The sequence below is a fragment of the Trichoplusia ni genome, chromosome 1 (assembly GCF_003590095.1).
Source record: "Trichoplusia ni isolate ovarian cell line Hi5 chromosome 1, tn1, whole genome shotgun sequence".
In the NCBI taxonomy this organism is placed as follows: domain Eukaryota; kingdom Metazoa; phylum Arthropoda; class Insecta; order Lepidoptera; family Noctuidae; genus Trichoplusia; species Trichoplusia ni.
Window position 1 is genome coordinate 12,475,426 of NC_039478.1, and position 18,420 is coordinate 12,493,845.

Genomic DNA, 18,420 nt, shown 5'->3' on the forward strand with positions numbered 1-18,420 from the left:
CATCTTATGCCATGTTCCAGTTTTACTTTATTAAACAAACATGCTACAACTTAGTAGAAGTTGTGGCAAACCAAAACCAGAACAAAGAGCTGCGGAGGTTGAACCCCGCAGCCGACGACGCCGCATTCTAAAGGACTTTTAGAGGGGAGTATTTCAACAGATTCAAATCAAAGTACTTATATTCCAGCCTAAGAAATATGGAGAAGACTTTTATAGTGCGTTTCGTGAGGATGATTCTTTATTAAATGATGCAACGGTTTACTCGCGCGTATTTATCGGGATTGCCTGACTAGTTTAGGATCCAACCTGACTCCTTCATTCGTCGTGAGTAAAAGATCGACTAGTCAGGTAATCCCGATAAATATGCGTGAGTAAAGTGTTGCATCATTGAAATATGGAAAACATATTTTGTAGTTTTATAGATTTTGTGTTTTTTCACATTATTGACCACAATTAATGCGATAAAGATTTATTATTATTTAAAAAAAGCGTTACTTTTAGTTTACAGATGTTAGAGAACATAATGAAGTTAGATCCCAAGTATATTCCCGTAGATCCCCATATTGCAGTATCCTGGTTACTGATAAAACTGGCACTGATTTTACAAAAGCAAGTGATCCAATCTCTTGAGAGCATCGTTACGCTCCAACACAGCTTCCATTATACACTTAATACACCTAAAACGTCTACATATTGGTTTTAGGGAATGGAATTTGTGCCTTTACTATGAATATAAATACTTTAAAAGTAGGATTGTTGCTGAAGGGTAAGCGAGACAGCGCTATAAAATGGATATAGCAACGTCTCATCGCTACGATCAACAATTCTACTTTAAAATCTCATAGTAAAGGAAGAGATTCAATTTTCGAAAACCAATATGTGGACAAGTATTAGAAACTCTCGGTAGAGGCACAAGTAGGTCAAATACCTCAACAACATTTTCTTTTACATAATCTCTTTTGCATGATATTCGAATGCTTTTAACAATATACACCAAAACTGTCAATCAAAGCAAGCGATGTTTGTATCGGAATTCAATTTCGCTAAGCTTCTTAGTCCTTGGAATATATTGACGTCGCGCGTCGTCAGTCTGGTGTATAACCGCTACATATATTGATCACACAATAGATTCGACATAATATAAGGTACCTGTTGCCTGCGACTCCATCCGAGTGGTTCCTCAAAATCCATCCAGTAATTTATGCGTGAACATCCTCACAAACAAACCCAAAAAGCACTGCGATGTGCACAACGGTTTCATAATTTTAAATAAAAAATATTTAACATCAACTTCAAAGCCAGTTTAAGTTCCAAATAAAAGTTCTATAATTAACTTTGACGCCCCCCCCCCACATCACACCCCTTTTTTAGTAAAAAAAATTGTCTGCCTTTCTGAGGCTCTAGACGCTCCTTTTACAAATTTCATTACAATCGGTTCAGTAGTTTTGGCGTAAAAGCACTACTTTCGCATTTATAATAAGTATGGATGTTCAATCAGGGAAAATAAAACAGTACCACTAGAATTGCCTTGGCCTCTCTTTCCTTTACATAACAAAGCATTACTGCCTCAGATACACTATAAAACCAGTTTAACGTTCCGTCGTTTAGGGATTAACATCTTATTCCTGATAGGTTGATGTCTAGTTGCGCAGTCAAACTAATGAACAACAACTTAACGAGGAGCAAAAACACGATGAGTTTATTTTCAATGTCCGATTCTACTTAAATGGGGGAAGGGAAATTATAGAGTTCAAGCAGCCTTTAAATGGACAAAGAAACTCCTAGCAAAGTTTCAATAAAACTATGAAAGGTACCTGAATGCCTACCGCCATGTTTAAGCAATACAATTACCGGTGTTGAAGCGAGACAGCGAGACTCAACAACGTAGAGCAGCATCTCTTTCCCACACCCGCTATAATTACATCTCCGTTCTATTCGCTTTGTCCACAAGTTGTAACACATTTTGCTTAGAAACGTGAATTAACCTAATAACTGGGCAATTGTGTTCACCATTGTTAAGTAACTAAAGTTCTCGAATTACTAAAGTTTTAAATACAAGTATTATGTTTAATTTAAATAATTGACTTTGTTACTGAATTTTCAGTTTTTATCTATCTTGTGGTTTTGAAACTTCGAGTTTTTCTGTTCACTTTTCCCCGTTGTCGTTTTCTACGAAACAGTTTTATGATAAAATTTTCAATATGAAAGCAAGAGTAAAAGGTATTTTATATAGTCTTTTGAATACATCAAGAAATGCTTGAGACATTTTAATGGTAAGTGTGTAGGTATTTGTGCATGCGACTTAAATGTTTCTGAATCCCCGCGACAGGAAAATTAAATTATCAATTAAGAAGGAGAACTATGACATTTTTTATAATAAGTACTTAAGCATATATTTTTTACCTCGCCTAATAATCATACATTAGTAAACCTGTTTAAACCTTTATTGAAAACTTAGCTAAGAAACGCCTCCAAATATAGTTTTATATGCTCATTTTAAATGTTGCGTACCCAAAACTAAGCCTGGCCGTCTGTCACCAGGCATCATAGTTACTTGGCATCTGTAAATTTAAATACCGTACACTAAGCCTACTTAAAACATTTCGAGATGTCAACGTAAGCAAAGGCTAGAAATTTAAGGCGCCTTACAGTATTTATTTTAAATACCAGCAAGAATTATAATTAAGCTTACTACAGCAACTTAAAATCCACGCGTTCATTTAGTATTCAAGATTTCAGGCCCAGTTTTTGTGGAATAAACTAATTTAGAGCAGTAGTCTTGGTAACTTCAATCTCAATCTTAATTTAAGCTATTTGTGTAAAATAGGAACAAAGTTTAAATGTGGCAATCAATCACTGTGATTCAGCCTCCATCAACGCAATGTCATATTAAGTTAATAGATAATAAGCTTTTTACAGGTAAATGGATAAATTAATAAAACAGAACCGGTTAATAACCGGTCAAAAGTTGAAGCAACATTTTATTAGTCAACCAAAATAATGATAATCGTGACAACCATTTATCCTTGATCTTTACTTTTAGAAGTTATTGTTATAGCAGCAACAAGAATACATAATCTGTCAAAATTTCAACTGTAATTATACCTATCATGGTTCCTGAGATACCTACAGCCTTTTTTTTTTGTAAAGCTAGGGAATCCACATGGAACCCCACTCCTTTGAGGGGTAGTGGGTAGTGTCAGACTCTTACTGACTAAACCCGAACTGCAGTACGCGTTATCCGCATTTTTGGGGCAACGCGTTGCAAATGTTTTCAATCCGTCATATATGAGACTAGCTGTTGCCCGCGACTTCGTTCCCGTGGGTAGAAGATATAAGTTATGATATGATATAAGTTGACGACCTCCGTGGTCGAGTGGCGTACGCACCGGTTTCAAGGTGTCGCTAGCTCTGAGGTCCCGGGTTCGATCCCCGGTCGGGTCAATGTAAAAATTCACATTTCTACATTGTCTCGGGTCTGCGTGTTTGTGGTACCTTAGTTGTATCGGAATTCCATAACACAAGTGCTTTAGCAACCTACCTTGGGTTCAGAACAATGTATGTGATGTTGTCCGCATTTATTTATTTATTTATTTATACCTGCCCTGTTTTTTCACATTTTCCATTGTTCGCTCCTATTAGTCGCAGCGTGATGGTTTATAGCCTAAAGCCTTCCTCGATGAATGGTCTATTCAACACAAAAATATTTTTTTAATTTGGACCAGTAGTTGCTGAGATTAGCGCGTTCAAACAAACAAACTCTTCAGCTTTATATATTATTATAGATATCTACAGCATGGTTAATCTAGAACAGACAGCGGAGCCTTAGTTATGGGTTACTCTTTTTACACTTCTGGTAAGGAACACTAAAACCAGTTTCAATTTTTGAAATAATTGCCTCTCTGTCAGTTCAGTTTCATTTGCGTACGTTATGGTTTACTTTGTATATTGGCAGCGATGACCTCACCGCTATATGCTAACGAAACTCACTGACCGAACGAAATACTTCAATATAAATATTCTCTTACTGTTGGTTCAGATATGATATGAGTAAAAATTTCATTAGGCGTTGCACGTACAGTATTTACGTATTTCTGTTGTACTATAGAGGGAAATAATAAGTCGAGGTTAAGGTTGAATCTTGACACATTAGTTTTGTTTTACTTTTGTTGAACTGTCTAGTTGAGTGCAGAGCCCAGGACACACTTGAACAGTTTTTATTTATTTTTTCTCTGTTTCACATTTTGAAAACGATTTTGACACTAAAATAGTAACTTTAATCTGCGTACCAGACTTTTATACACACAAAGAATACCCAAACATTTAACAAACATTTGTGGATAACCAACGTGGTAATAAACCATTCGGCAATACGGGCTTTTAACTACAGGATCGTCAGATTAATTATATATACTCAATGACAATATACTAAATTCAGTAAATAAAGATCGATTTCAATAAAACTAATGGGTGGGTACTTAAATAAAATGAACTGTTTATTTCAGTCATTTTAAATTAAATTGAAAAGCTTTTAAACACTTTGTCCTTTTCCGTTAAAATTACAGGAAATAATCACTTCTGATAAACACATATAACTTCGTAATTTTGTCACAGTTATATTGCAAGCTTTTTTAATATAAACTCCATTTAAAAGCTATGCGAATGTAATGCAGACAGATTGCAATTTGAAATTCATATGAATATAATATTGAAATCGTAATTAAACCTTCCTCTTTCTCCATCCTCCTCCATAATTAAAAACGGTATAATTTGAGCATGTATCAGAGAACTAAAGCAATTTGTTATTCAATATTTCATTACCGGGAATAATGTAATGAAATACTTTTATAAAAAATATAGTTCAGTAAGAGTTTAAAAAGGCATTCCTTGGGAGCGAAACAATCAATATTCCGAACTCTACTTTATTCTCTTGGCAGGAACATTTATCAAGACTTCAATCGACAATGCAACGGTTTACACTCGCGTATTTATCAAGATTGCCCGGCCAGTTTCGGCCCCAACCGGAGTACTTGATCATGAGCTGACGCAGAGGGTTCGCGAGCCAAAATCAAGACAATAATATAGTTATTATTGTTTATTTCAGTGGGGCGCTCCATCTTTTTCTTTTTATGTTGTCAGAGTAATAGTCACCTGTAGTAGGACTCTAACGTGGCTTAGAATACTCATGAAAAAAGTCTGTACCAGTTTCTCCACGATGTTTTCTTTCACCATCTTTGGCAAGTGATACTTCCTTCGTTAGACGCACAGGAATTCGAAAAAAACGATTCTACGTGTCTTGAATCGACCCACATCTGGGTTGGTAGTCCAACAGTCATAAAACTAGGCTAGCACCGATTCTTACAGCTCGCACTCTGAAGGTCAGATGGCTTTTAGCTTTAGAAGAGTCGTTAAAATCCCTTTAACTGTGACTTTGTTCATTTTCCTCTTCATAAGTACATAAGTTAATGGTCTCGCTTAAACTCCAAAGTGACTACATCGATGCTGTCAAATTTGATCTTGAATATACAAAGTTCAAATATTTAATTTGTTCCTCAGTATTAAGTATTTTTTGAACAACGCCTTTTTGAAAATATAAATTGAAATACGTATAGTCAGTGGCATACATGTTACCAGTCGTATCATGATTGTACATCGAAATAAAATCGAGTCCCATTCAGCTTCAAATACGATCCATTTTGAACCGCGAAACTGGAAACCGAAGTACATTGATACAGTGCAAAAATTAAAACAAAAGACGAAATGAATGTTCTATCGAAATTCATTGTTGAATTCCGATACTTGCAAATTCTTCTATAATGGATCGCATGAATACAGGTATTTAAAACTTCTTTGGAGTTTCGAGAACACAAAACAATTCATACCAGAGGTACCCATAGTGAGGTAGTGTGAATTCATCGAAAGAAACCAACAGTATACATTTTTTTAGGATTCCATACCCAGAAGGTGGAAAATTATAGATCACAAAATCTAAATAGGCACGTTTTTGAATATCACTCTATTTAAATTTTATCAAAATCGGTTCCAAAGCCGTTCTTATAGGTAAAAATGCATTGCCATCGGGTTTGAAGCTGCCTTGAAAATTTCAGCCTGCTAGCTTATCGGAAAGTGCCTCAAATTTTAGTAGCAAAAATCCAACCGGAACGACAAACAAACAAACAAGTGAGTTTAAAAACGTGGGAAAATCTCCTCTCCTCACTAGGACGTCTATTCATCCTTCTGCCAGCAGGCTGTATCTTAAGAACTGTGACTGGTAGTCAAATGAAATTGCATAGCATCGGAATAGCATATGTGACAATATAAACTTTTTACTTTGGCTTATAGTCATTTTATGAATGTTTTATTTTTAAACCTTGTACGGTACTTGTAAGAACTTGCGCTTGACTGGTGTTTTATTTCAATAGACAGTGCATGTTTGTATTTAACTTCCAAAGCATTATGAACCTTAGTTTCTATAAAAACGGGAGCCATGTTTATACAGTGCAAAACTAGAGAGTTAGTCGAATGTCCCTGACTTAACATCACAACGATAGAAAATAAAGTTTATTGCATCTTTACTTTTACTGCACGTTTACAACTGTTCACAGATACCGCTTAATCCTATTATGAATGTAGATAAATAGGGCAATGTACTGTAGGTACGTGTGTTTATGATGTATTTTGGAAAGTCCGGTCATTGTGTGAATAATAGTAGTAAATACGGAAATGTTGAAATCTATACTGTGCAGTAAATTGTACATGGTGCAATCAATTAAAATTAACTCACATAAACTTTTGTTCTCACGCCATGTTTGATAGTAACCATATCATAAGCCCTCAAGTCATCTTAATTAGCGACGAATAGATAATGTAGAACAACGCAAAAACTGATATAATTTGTGTAAAGCCGTAATTGTTCTCATTAATCAATTCGATCGCTATTTTTATATGTATAAACACAGTTTTTTTCCGCAATTTCTGTACATGATTCTATTTTTCATATTAATTCTAGAGAAGAATTAATTCCCACAAAAACCCACTCTTAATTACTTCTCTCTAACGAAATGGTCTGCGTAGGTCTGTCTAAAAAAAAGGCTGACTCAATTTTACCAAATAAAAAGGATTGTTTGAATTTGTTTTTAGCTCACCTAGTTCGGTAAATACATTAACGTCCGTTCAATATTCATAGCTTGCCAATGGTTTAATTTGCGTACAGGGTGCAAACAACTGTCAAACAGGATCAAACGACGCTACAACTATTTATTCCAAATAACGGGAACAAAATAAAGGATTAGCAAAGAGTTTATACATACGACATCTTTTTTTATTTCGCTCTGCAGCAGTATTGTCTAATAACAAAATGAAGTGGTTTTAAAACGACTCCTGTAGATATCGAAGACAAAAAGCATGTGCATTATGTTACGATAAAAAATATTAATATCTTAAAAAAAAATCTTGTGCTTAGAATTTGCCAACGACGGCCGTTCTTAGGAATGTCATTTTATACAAGTCGGGGCTTCCATGCCGCAGTTTACCTTTAGTACCTACCGTGCCTGGCATGAATGGTCGGGCCCGGTTTGCAAGCTCTACGGGTACTCTTTATCCTTTAGTCAAGCGATACACATTTGTGACCAGTCTTAACAAGAGATTAAACTAATTCTATCTCCCATTTAGAAGGCTACATTGAAATTGACGCTACGCAGTTTTCCCCTCTCTATTAATAATACGTAATAATCTATTAATAAAACAACTTAATAAACCCCTAAATTAAAAAAAAACAAAATCAGTTTCAAATACACTAAAGTTTCGAACATGATATTCGTTTTTCATATTATAATACAATTCACAAGTTCTTTTAAAAGGAATCTCATTAGCACTTATTAAAGTAGCAGTGATTTAAATTGTTCTCGTTCGACTTGCAAATTCCAACAGCGAACGATTCTAGAACACTTCAGTTTTTAAATTAAGCGTCAGCTTGTATCATCTAAATTCTAGGCATTTCATTGGCTGGAAAATTATTCAGGTTAATTCTCCAGTGAAATGCGGGTAACCGACGAACCTAATATACATTAGTAGATATTATCTAAATAATGCATGTAGAGTTAGATATAATATAGTCAACTGTAAATACTGGAGTATATGTAGTTGACGCTGTCCCAATATAAATATTCTAAGTCTACAATATAATTTCGGTAAGCCTCATAAATAAATTATAATCCGATTGTGAAAACAAAAACCGCCTCCAATTCCCAGTTCGATCCCAATTTTAACTCAGCTCAAGCACCCACATTGACCTACGTCTATGATAAGACTTGTGTATAACCTGTAATTCTTACCGAAATACTGCGAACACAACCTTCAGGCTCCCTTGAGGTGTCCGCTCGTATTATGACATAAGTTATGCGATCGTACATCCCAGGGCGATGTACCCGCACTGTATCACCCTCGTGTTTGTTGGCCGAGCCCACATGAAACCTAAAACCATTCTTTATCATACATCGATACTTGGGTAAGCCAACTGTCTTTTGAGTACAAACAAACAAACGTTCTTTTGTTTTCTGAAGAGCACTCGGTATATAAAACAAAGTTTCGCCTTAGAAGGCTCTCTGAAGAGATAAGATAAGGTGGGTTAAGGTCGTATCGAATACCGTTGATGTCACTTTCAGTTTGTGTTGATACATTCTAATTGGGTCGAAGTTTGCGAGTTATGCCACAACAGCCCCTCCTTAAAGGCTTATACTTTACCAACCCTATTGTTCAACAGAGTTTTATTCTTAGTAGAATTAAAAGACCCACTGTCAAGGTTCTTTTCTATTTATAGCTGCTTATCAAGAAATGTTGAAGCCGGAGTTATAACAGTTATAAATGAGTCTTAAGGAAAGGCTCTAATTAATGCGAAAGTATGACACTATAAACTGCGACAAAAATAGCTTGGAACATTTTTTGTTATCAAACAAAACTTATAGTGTGACCAGACCATTTCTCACTACATATTTATGGCTTGATTGATAACGATTACAGGAACAGATTTCTCTGTTCCCAAACACGCAGTGGAAAGAAAATTTAATAATCAGAAGTTATATCGCCCTCCTTGTAATTTGTGGTCCAATATATTCTTAGTCAGTTGGGGGATCGCATCTCATCTATTACCCTCGCAATTTATGTTTCACAAGGAAATGAGGCCCGAAAACATATGAATATGCGGGTACCCCATACATCTCTATTTTACATGAAGTACGGGTGCCGAAATACCGTGGTCATATTTGAAATATTGCTTCTTCATATGGGCGTGAAAACTTTCGCCTAGAAGTAATAATATTTCGTCGTTTGGCGTGGTGACCTTAACCATTCGGCTATTCATTCAGTGGAAATCCCTGTTAATGTGATTTGTGGGTTTATCAGCAGTTATTAAATTCATATTATTATAGATGTAGAAGAGAGACAACGCTCTACCTTTAGTATTTTACAACTGCAGTAATATCACTTTAGTTTAGATGAAACTGTAGAACTCTTACTGTATGTAAATGCAATTGTTGTTCTTGAAAAAGTTGTTCTCTTACATATGCAGAGATGGTATCTCAAATTCTTGACTTATGTTTTAAACATGTATTGTGCGCAATTATGATGCCTGAGATGGTAATACTGAGATCTTCGTAAGTAAATAAGTTTCTCTCTTCTGACACGGGATAACTTCATGAGAACAGTCGGTCCTTTTTAAAGGCGTGCACGGGGACGCAGGTCCAACATGCAGAGGCCTTGATGAGTAATTTAATCTAAAATATGACCGGTCAGGGGCCATCCACCCTTGTTCCATAGAAAAACACAAAACTATTATAATTTTTGGTGAGAAACTAATTTGGGCTAATGGTACAATTATATACATTTCCTTCCTACCGCGTACCCATGCAATCACCTTTCACCTTCATCGAAATTTAAAATAACCTTTCTCAGAAACAATTGCATAAAGAACGCAGTAGTCTCGCAATGTAGAGAAACGTTTCCGTTAAACATCAAAGGGGAAGACACAAAGCAGAAACAATAAATTGCTATCACGATAGTCGTAACTTGTTGTCCAGCAGTTTTTGTTCACGTTTCATTGTCACCTAAACAGCATTAACATCTCGGCAAAAACTCGTTTGCAGGCTGAGGGCAACGAGGATAAGCTTATGCACGGAATGTGACAGAAGACGCCAAGTTGGGTAAAATAGGTTCGTTTTTATATAAGGTAAAAGTGGGTATATAAAGTGCACAAGTAGGTTCAATTACCATGATATTAATAGCCTTTGTTTACGACATGGACTTAATTTTTTTGAGTACTATTTAGTGAAGAGACAGACTATAAAAATACCTTTTCGGTGTTAGAAGAAGAAAGAAAAAAAGCAAAGATACAAATTAAAAGTAAAATATGCATAGATTTTCGTTTTTATTTAAATGTCGTCTTCGAACCGTCAATTTGTCAAGCATATCTTACACAGATTATAATTTGTATAGTAATAAAGAACTCATATAAAATTCAAGCTACTCTAATATAAAATATTTCACATTTTCGAGTGTCGCCAAAAAGTTTTTAATTGAAAATGTTCCTGTCTTCATTTGTTTTAATTTAATTTGACGACCTTTATTTGCGGTGGACGGTAGGCGTTCGGGCTCAATTTTGTGTAAAGAACAAATATTTGAATGGCCTACTTATTTGGGTCAAAGTCTAGCTAAGCATTCATGTGACATGAGTGGACATTCGACAAACAGACTAAAAAAAGAATTGAAACTGAAGACTCCTTTATCATTTACCGCCCTTTTTATTCTCGTCTGTCTCTGTCTGCGTCACCCAATTTAATGTCGCTTATCGCTGTTAACAGTCTGAATTCAGACTTTAGTTTAAACAACAGATGTTGTTTAAAATTTTTAAGGTAGATACTAACCAAAGATGTTAATACTACTCTCTATGAGCTGTAATATGTAGTTGTGTTTTGTTATAATAGTTATTGTCGATCGTTTTAATTTTGCCTAATTTTAGTAATGAGCAACAACCAGCATTTTGCAAAACTGATCAAAAATTGTTCAAGTGGTGTTAACCTTTAAGTAATTAATACACTCATAAATGTAATTTTAAATCAAATTGTAAACGAACTGTGTAATTAATTGTTGGTTAACCAAACAAATAAATAAATAAACAGATATACAAATAGACTTCACGATATTATATAATTGCGAAATTGATGCCTATTTTAACATTTATAATGATTTGTATAAAGCCAGCATCAACATCTTGATTATTCTTTATGCTAGCACGACAGTTACTTTTATCTTGGATATATACTTTTATCTATTTCGTATTCGGAGACAATGGAACGAATTGGAAACAATGAAATTATTGCCACTGTGTCGTGGAACGTGAAAATAGATAATGAAACGATAACTGGATTTTAAGATCCATACAAATAAGTTTAAACATTTTCGAAGAGGCTTTTAGGTTGATTCACAGTTCAAGCCTTTAGTAACCAAATGCAAAAGAAAATATTCATCAGATTAGCGGTCAATAAAGTGGCAAAGTCACCCATTAACTATCGATGTCAGTGTCAAAAAATGTTGCTTACAAAGCATACTGATAACAGTCATAGGTCCGTATTACAGAAGGCTACTCAAGTGCAGTTTGATCTTAAATCACCTGATCATAGTTTAAATATTGAATCTGCACTTGAGGGTCATTCTTATTTCAGAACATTATTCAAACTTCACTCAGCTGAATCGAGATTCAAATCGCGTCTCAAGCAGAGAATATGTCTTGTCTATGAATCAGACTGTCTTCGTTTACAAATGTATCTTTCCTGAAATTTTGGTTCAACATACGCAAAATAAGAATTTAGTTTCAAACCGAATTAATAATTATATTTTGATTTAAAGACGATTAAGCTTTTTAACCGTAGGTTTTATTTAAAATCTTAAATAAATTATTGTTAAATAACGTTGCGTAACGTTAACGTTTAATAAATTATCGTAATAATCAAACTCTTCAAAAATATCCATTATTTCTATTACGACAAAATTATTTGCTTGACTCAAAGGGAAATCTCTGCTCAAGCGCGGTGTCGACCACACTTGAGTAATCACACATCAAATCTCTACTTGAGTAGTAATCTAGAACTGAGTAATGATTTAGAATAAGATCTACACTCAGCTGAACTATGATCACCGAATCTATGCTTGAGGAGCGTTTTAAAATGAAATCTCAACTCAAATCTAGTTTTAAACAGAGATTTTGACTTGAGTAGCCTTCTGTAATACGGACCATAGTGTCGTCAGTATTAAGCTTTAAAGGGCTGCAAAGTTTAAATGGACGAGTAACAACTAGTCCTACGTTATCATGAAGTCTACATCAAACTAGATATCTAACAAAGCCGCGATTTGTCCTCAGATCCTGCAGAAACGAACTAGAAGACTTAAGATTGAGAGACATCATTAAGATAGCAATGCCTTTCACATTTTCATACTTATTAAGATATTTGATAGTATATGACAAGTCAGTTACTCTGAAGATTGAGGTTGATGTAGAAGACCAATGTTTCTCGAATTGATTTGAAAATAATTATCACTCGCTACAACTGGTAAAGGAAATATCATGAAATATCAAGGAATCCAGCAGACCTGATAATTTTTCAAGTGTATATGAAGTCTTGTCAAAGGCCTACAAGCGGCTTAAGCTTTGTCTTCAGGTTAAGCATCAACCCCAAGAAAAGAAGCAGACGTTTCCCTTCGATATCTATAATATGTATTACAAATCAATCAAGTCATAGGCTTGATTGATTTGTGCTACCCTGAATTACGCCAATCCCTTTTGCTTTCAACATAATATGTCGATTTTGTCATTAATAAGTCCATATACATTTCAGGTTGTGATAATATCAAAGGGTAAGACTTATTTTTGAACCGTTGAAAGAAAGCTATTAATACCATGGCTCTAAGTCATAATTATCTATGTAAACATTTCAATTTCTGTTTTATTTTAGTCAGAACAAAATTTTCCAAACGTAAAATGTTACATTTCTAAAGTTGATTGAATAAAAGAGCTGTAAATATCTGTTGAATTTTTCGTCTAATTACACCCAGTAGCTATCCGTTGTTTGCCTCTTACTCACTCAACTGGGAAATGTATACTTTTTAGACATTAAAAGATAAATAACGGTAATAAGGCTTGTCTCGGTTGGCTCTGAGCCCGTCACGGCCAACAAAAAAGGAAGTGTTTTATAAAAAACATATTTGCTACTTTTTCCTTAGGTTGGTAGGTACTTTTGTCGCTATTTTGAAGTAAGTAAACATAAGTATTTAACGATGTTATTCTAGTTGAATGATTGTGTTTTTTGTAGATGTTTATTTTTACACTGATGTTTTAGGAGGTTTATTTTTCGTGCCAAGAAAAAAGAAGGTATAATTTACACATCACCTTACAGATTAAAAAAAAGGTGGCAACCGAGCCCCTGATCCATCAAACGGTAGATGGTAATTAAGGCACATATAGCTTTACCTTGTCACCTTTACTTGTTTACTTTATAAAAAACATTCACTTCAATTTGACTGACATGTTGGTCTAGTGGTTAATGGCTCTGTCTGATATACCGTAGATCGTGGATTCTTTCCCAACCAGGACAAAAATTTGTATGATGAGGACGATCATTTTTCTGTTTCTGGGTGTAATTTATATACAACATATACTTTTACAAATAAAAATAATGTACACTTAAAAGTATTGTATTGCCTAATACACGTCTTTTTACAAAATTCATTGACATTTAGACAATTGTTAAAAATTATATTATAACTACAAATATAGAAAATGAGAGTGGCATAATGTTTAGTGAAGCTTATTCTTTAGTATGGAAAATTCGCTGCTTTGGGGGCAAACTTCAAGTCATTTCATTATATTACAAGACGAAAGAGAAGGAAAACTAGATTGTATTAACAACCTTAAACAATTATCAACAATTTATACTACTTTAGAAAGAAGCGTATCAAAGGATGAATTTAAAAGCATAGTAAATTTTTCGCGGACGAAATTGGGAGTATATGCACGGCGTTTCACCCGCTTTCTCTCTCGAGGAGGTGGGTATCTATAAGGAAGTCAAGCCAAAGGTTGCGTTTTTCCATGTCATAGGCATGCAGGCGGTTTAACTTTGACGCCAGGCTGTACATCAACCAAAGGAAATGTAGAAGGGGTTGGACAGGATTTATGGCAGGATTTAAGGGGAGTTTTTTACCCAACAGTGGGACACCAAAGACAAGAAAAACTTAAATTAGGATGAGGATAAAATGGTAACTGCAAGTATTTACAGAACATCTCTGTAAAGTTCAAATATTTATAACGTTTCATAAGATACAGATTGATGACCTGACAGATAACAGAAAGACAGGAGTCTTAGTACTAGGGTAGAGATTTACCTCTTGAGCCGGAATCTTATATAGATAGCAGCTCTCTCTTCACCACAACCAACAGAGAGATCATCTCCAAGCTAAAGATGAAATACTATACCTACTACTAACTAATCTCTCAAGAACAGAAGCTTACCTTAGTTGTGGAAAAGACATGCAGCTCTACACCGTATATGCGCTTCCACGCCCACACAACACCAATAATCTTACGTCAGGTTACGCTAAGACGACGTACGAAGGATTAAAACTATATACTACATCGAACTCCACATAAACACTACGAAATAGGATATCGAAGACGCCGATCAATGAACTGTCAACAGCTTAAGTTCTCGCTATTATTCCTTCAACACCAAAACTTGAACAACTATTTCAGTTTCAAACTGTTGGCATTTGATACGCAACTTTAGGTATCCAAGAATGTAGCTGAAATATTCTTGGTCACTCAACTAGGTAAGTTCCGTGAACAACAAAAACAATTTTAACAGGAAAAGCAATGTACATTGAATTTTAAAGGGAAGTATTAATATTGGGTATAAACTTTGCAGCTTTTTTATCCATGGCCACTTCATTGAGTTACTTGGCACTTAACTACGATAAAAAGTTTAATTAAACAGGCAATCAGAAGCATATAAGGGAATTGTTGTTTTTTGACTTTGACTCGAAATTCACTTAAGCTATCATCATAACACAGTTTTATGTACACGTATTTTTGGAAATATTAGAAGTAATACCACTAATGTAGCTTTATATTTGAATTTAAAAAAACTGGATTATGCAAAGTGATAACCGAACCTCCGAGCCGGCAGAGCCGTAGACGAATGCTAGTAATCTATAAAGGTTAACATTAAAACAAAGAGTAGTATGACTTTTTACCTCCTGAGTAAGCGGTTGCCTTCTATACATAGATTATTTTGCATTAGGAGCTGGTTTGATCCTAACGCAGGAAAAGAAAACATGCCTAGCAAAGCTGGTGGAAAGTGAAGGAAATTGCCCGCAGTGACAAGCTTGGTGATCAAACCTTCCCTACATGGGAGGAGCTCTGTGCCCAGTAACGTGCACCTATAAGGCTGATATTAATTTAAGCGTTTATAGGTAACGCCTACGCGATTAAATTTCTCGTGGTAATCTTCAAATTTCAATTCTCTGCAGAAAAAAAATACTTAGTTGAGCTTAAGAGATTTATGTTATTTTTAACAACGTTTGTTTCGAAAATCAATATTTGATTATAACAGGAACCGGAAAACGGATAAATTGATTCTAAGATAAGTAGCCGAGTTTTTTAATATTTTCATTACTTAAGGTATTTTTGTGAAATCACAAAATATTTTGTAGCATGGAAATCGGTAAAAAATATATGAGTTAGGTTTCTTTGAGTCGTTTAATATTTAAGATTAGTACCAAAACGGCAGAGTAAAAAAATAACTTTTGAATTGAATTGGATGACTTTTTTATCAATTATAATTTATCAAAACATTTGATATTCGCAAATACTATTCTAGACAAAATGTTATGTCAACAAAACATTCATAAAACCTGATTTAAGAAAGTCTAAAAGCTTTCATAAAGTTCTATAAAGAACCACTTGTTTAGCCAAAATTTTCGGTCTAATAGCTCAACAATTCTAATTAATCTTGTCCTCCAATACCGGTTAGTCTAAGACCGAATTTTAAAATAAGAATGTGGAAGAAGGACGCCACACTATGCCGTGTAGTGCGCTGTCTCTCTCCAACAACCGAAACAGCGTTCCTTTTAAAAGTGGTGGTAGACTCTCAGTTTGGAAACTAAGTGAAAATATTAATCGCCATTGACAGGCGGTATTTTAGCCTTGCTAATGCTCTTAGTATTAAATGTAAATGTATGTTATGCTTTTATATACCTATACAAAATTAAAGGTATAGGTATTATAGGTATGACTTGGTAGGAAACCTATTCCAAGGGTAGTTTAGAAATGGCGACTCTTACTTTTTTCTTCAGGGTGAACCTACTTAGCCAGTCAGGTCATCACACGGTCCTCGCCGTCCGCTTTCAGTCCGATCCATTTAGATACCTTTCTTAGGTAAAAAAGTACCTCAGGAATGACGAAAATATCAATCATGTAATTTTTATTGGTTGAAGAACCAGATCACAATATCATATTAATGTTTCCAACTTAGTTCAAATTCATTCAAGAAGTTTTTCACATTATTCATCACTATAAAAATATGAGTGCTCGATATGTCTTTGTGATATTGCTTTTTTATTTCTTTCGGTTGGCAGTTTTGTAGTTTTTTGTATATGAGAGGGGTTAATTTATGCAGAGGAACGTAATTAAACATAAATGCATGATTTACATAAAAAGCGATAATTCGTTAGAAGTTACGATTTACATTCATTATGTTAGTAGCAAGTATCCCCTTACATAGACTAACATCTATTTTGAGGATTTTAGAATGTTGCAGCTGGATGAAACCCTGCCAAAATGACAAAATGAAATGACTATCAATTTAATTCAATTGCTAATAAATGTGATGTAGTGTTTCCAAAGACCGTCTCGACTGCCACAGTACTATAATTTATAACTATTTATGTTCAGGTAAACAGATTTATGAATTTAAATGAATAGACTATTTGTTTTTTGAAGTAGCATAATGTTTTACATCCGTAATGTGTGTTTTCTTAGCACGCGTCGTGTCAATTTAATTTGCTCACGATTTGAATGAAGCGGTGATAAACAAATTACTTTGAATGTCACTGTTCATGTTTAAAAATAGAATTTAAAAAGGTTAATGTATTAGTATCTATATAATTACATTAGTAAAATATTTGAAAATAGAATTCAAAAGTTACTCGAAAATATTAGATCGAAGACTAAAATATAATTGATTAACAATATTTTTTTAAATGTATGTCTATGTCGTTTTAATGAGCACAACTTTAACAAAAACTAGAATAATATTTAGAGAAAAACAAACAGAATTGAATTTAAAATTTATTTTTTTAAATTAAACAACCAATACTTACAAACAGACCATCCACAACTCGCCAAACAATTTAAAAAGTTATAAACTGTCACGTGTTATCCAACTGATCACTTAAAAAAAAAAAAATGTGAAAGTGCAATGTCGTAGTTATCGATATATTGGGCGCGCGGGCGTAGCGCGACTCGCTCGGCAGCGGAGAGAAGGACGACTGAAAACGGTTAGGTGAAGTTCTGAGCCATCGTCACAGTAGTCATACTGTACAGACAGCAACACAAGTCGGAAAACGCTAATACATTTTCAAAACAACTGTACACAATCGTGCTTACAACTTTTGCTTTTGTGCTCGACAGGGTCCATAATGTAAACTTAATTAACAACAAAATAATGTAACATTGACATTATCGAATCATATTTAGTAATTGGAGATGATTATTTTTTTCAGTGTCTGTCTTGTTGGTCAGCATATAATAATGGGTACGTATGTTTTGTTTAGTTCCGCAAATATAAATTGATCAAAGTACAGTGAATGGAACTTACGCGTGAGTATAAATTTTAGGAATCGTCACTTCTCCTAAATCTTAAAACAGTTGATCCTTGTATTTTTTATTCTTCAGATAATGGCAAAAATACTTTTTTTTTAAATATGATTTCTACTTTTTATACCCATTCATCAGCCCTATTGCCATTATACTATTAAGTAACAAAATAAGTTTGATACTTTTATTATAAAAATACTGAACTATGAAGATTGGAAAAACCGACTTTTGTTGCCGACATTACCGATAACGACACAGTCACCCTGGCACTGACCACAAGGCATTCCCGAGACATTCAACCACTTATTTAGCACATAATGATTTTTAATTTGTTTACTGGTAATACCAGTAAGAAACGTCTGTTTAGTCTCGCACCATTGCTTCATTCACGTCATACATTCGCGTTTCTCTCTTGTTTTTACTATTTCGTTTTACGAATCCAAGTGTTTTCGGATCGAATTATTTAGGACTAGCTGTGCCCCTGCGGTGTTAGTTAGACAAAG

General features: G+C 34.4%; 1 protein-coding gene across 3 annotated transcripts in view; it reads right to left on the reverse strand.

The window, feature by feature from the left end:
- The window catches only part of LOC113495006 (sex peptide receptor-like), a 48,317-nt gene extending 30,369 nt beyond the window's left edge, over positions 1–17,948 (reverse strand). For 2 of the 3 annotated variants that reach the window (XM_026873592.1, XM_026873584.1), the window contains exon 1: positions 17,422–17,947. The gene's annotated coding sequence lies outside the window, so the exon portion shown is untranslated. Of the gene's footprint in view, positions 1–17,421 lie in introns of all 3 variants that reach the window. The other variant, XM_026873569.1, reaches the window with a different exon arrangement.
- Positions 17,949–18,420: the final 472 nt, after the last annotated feature.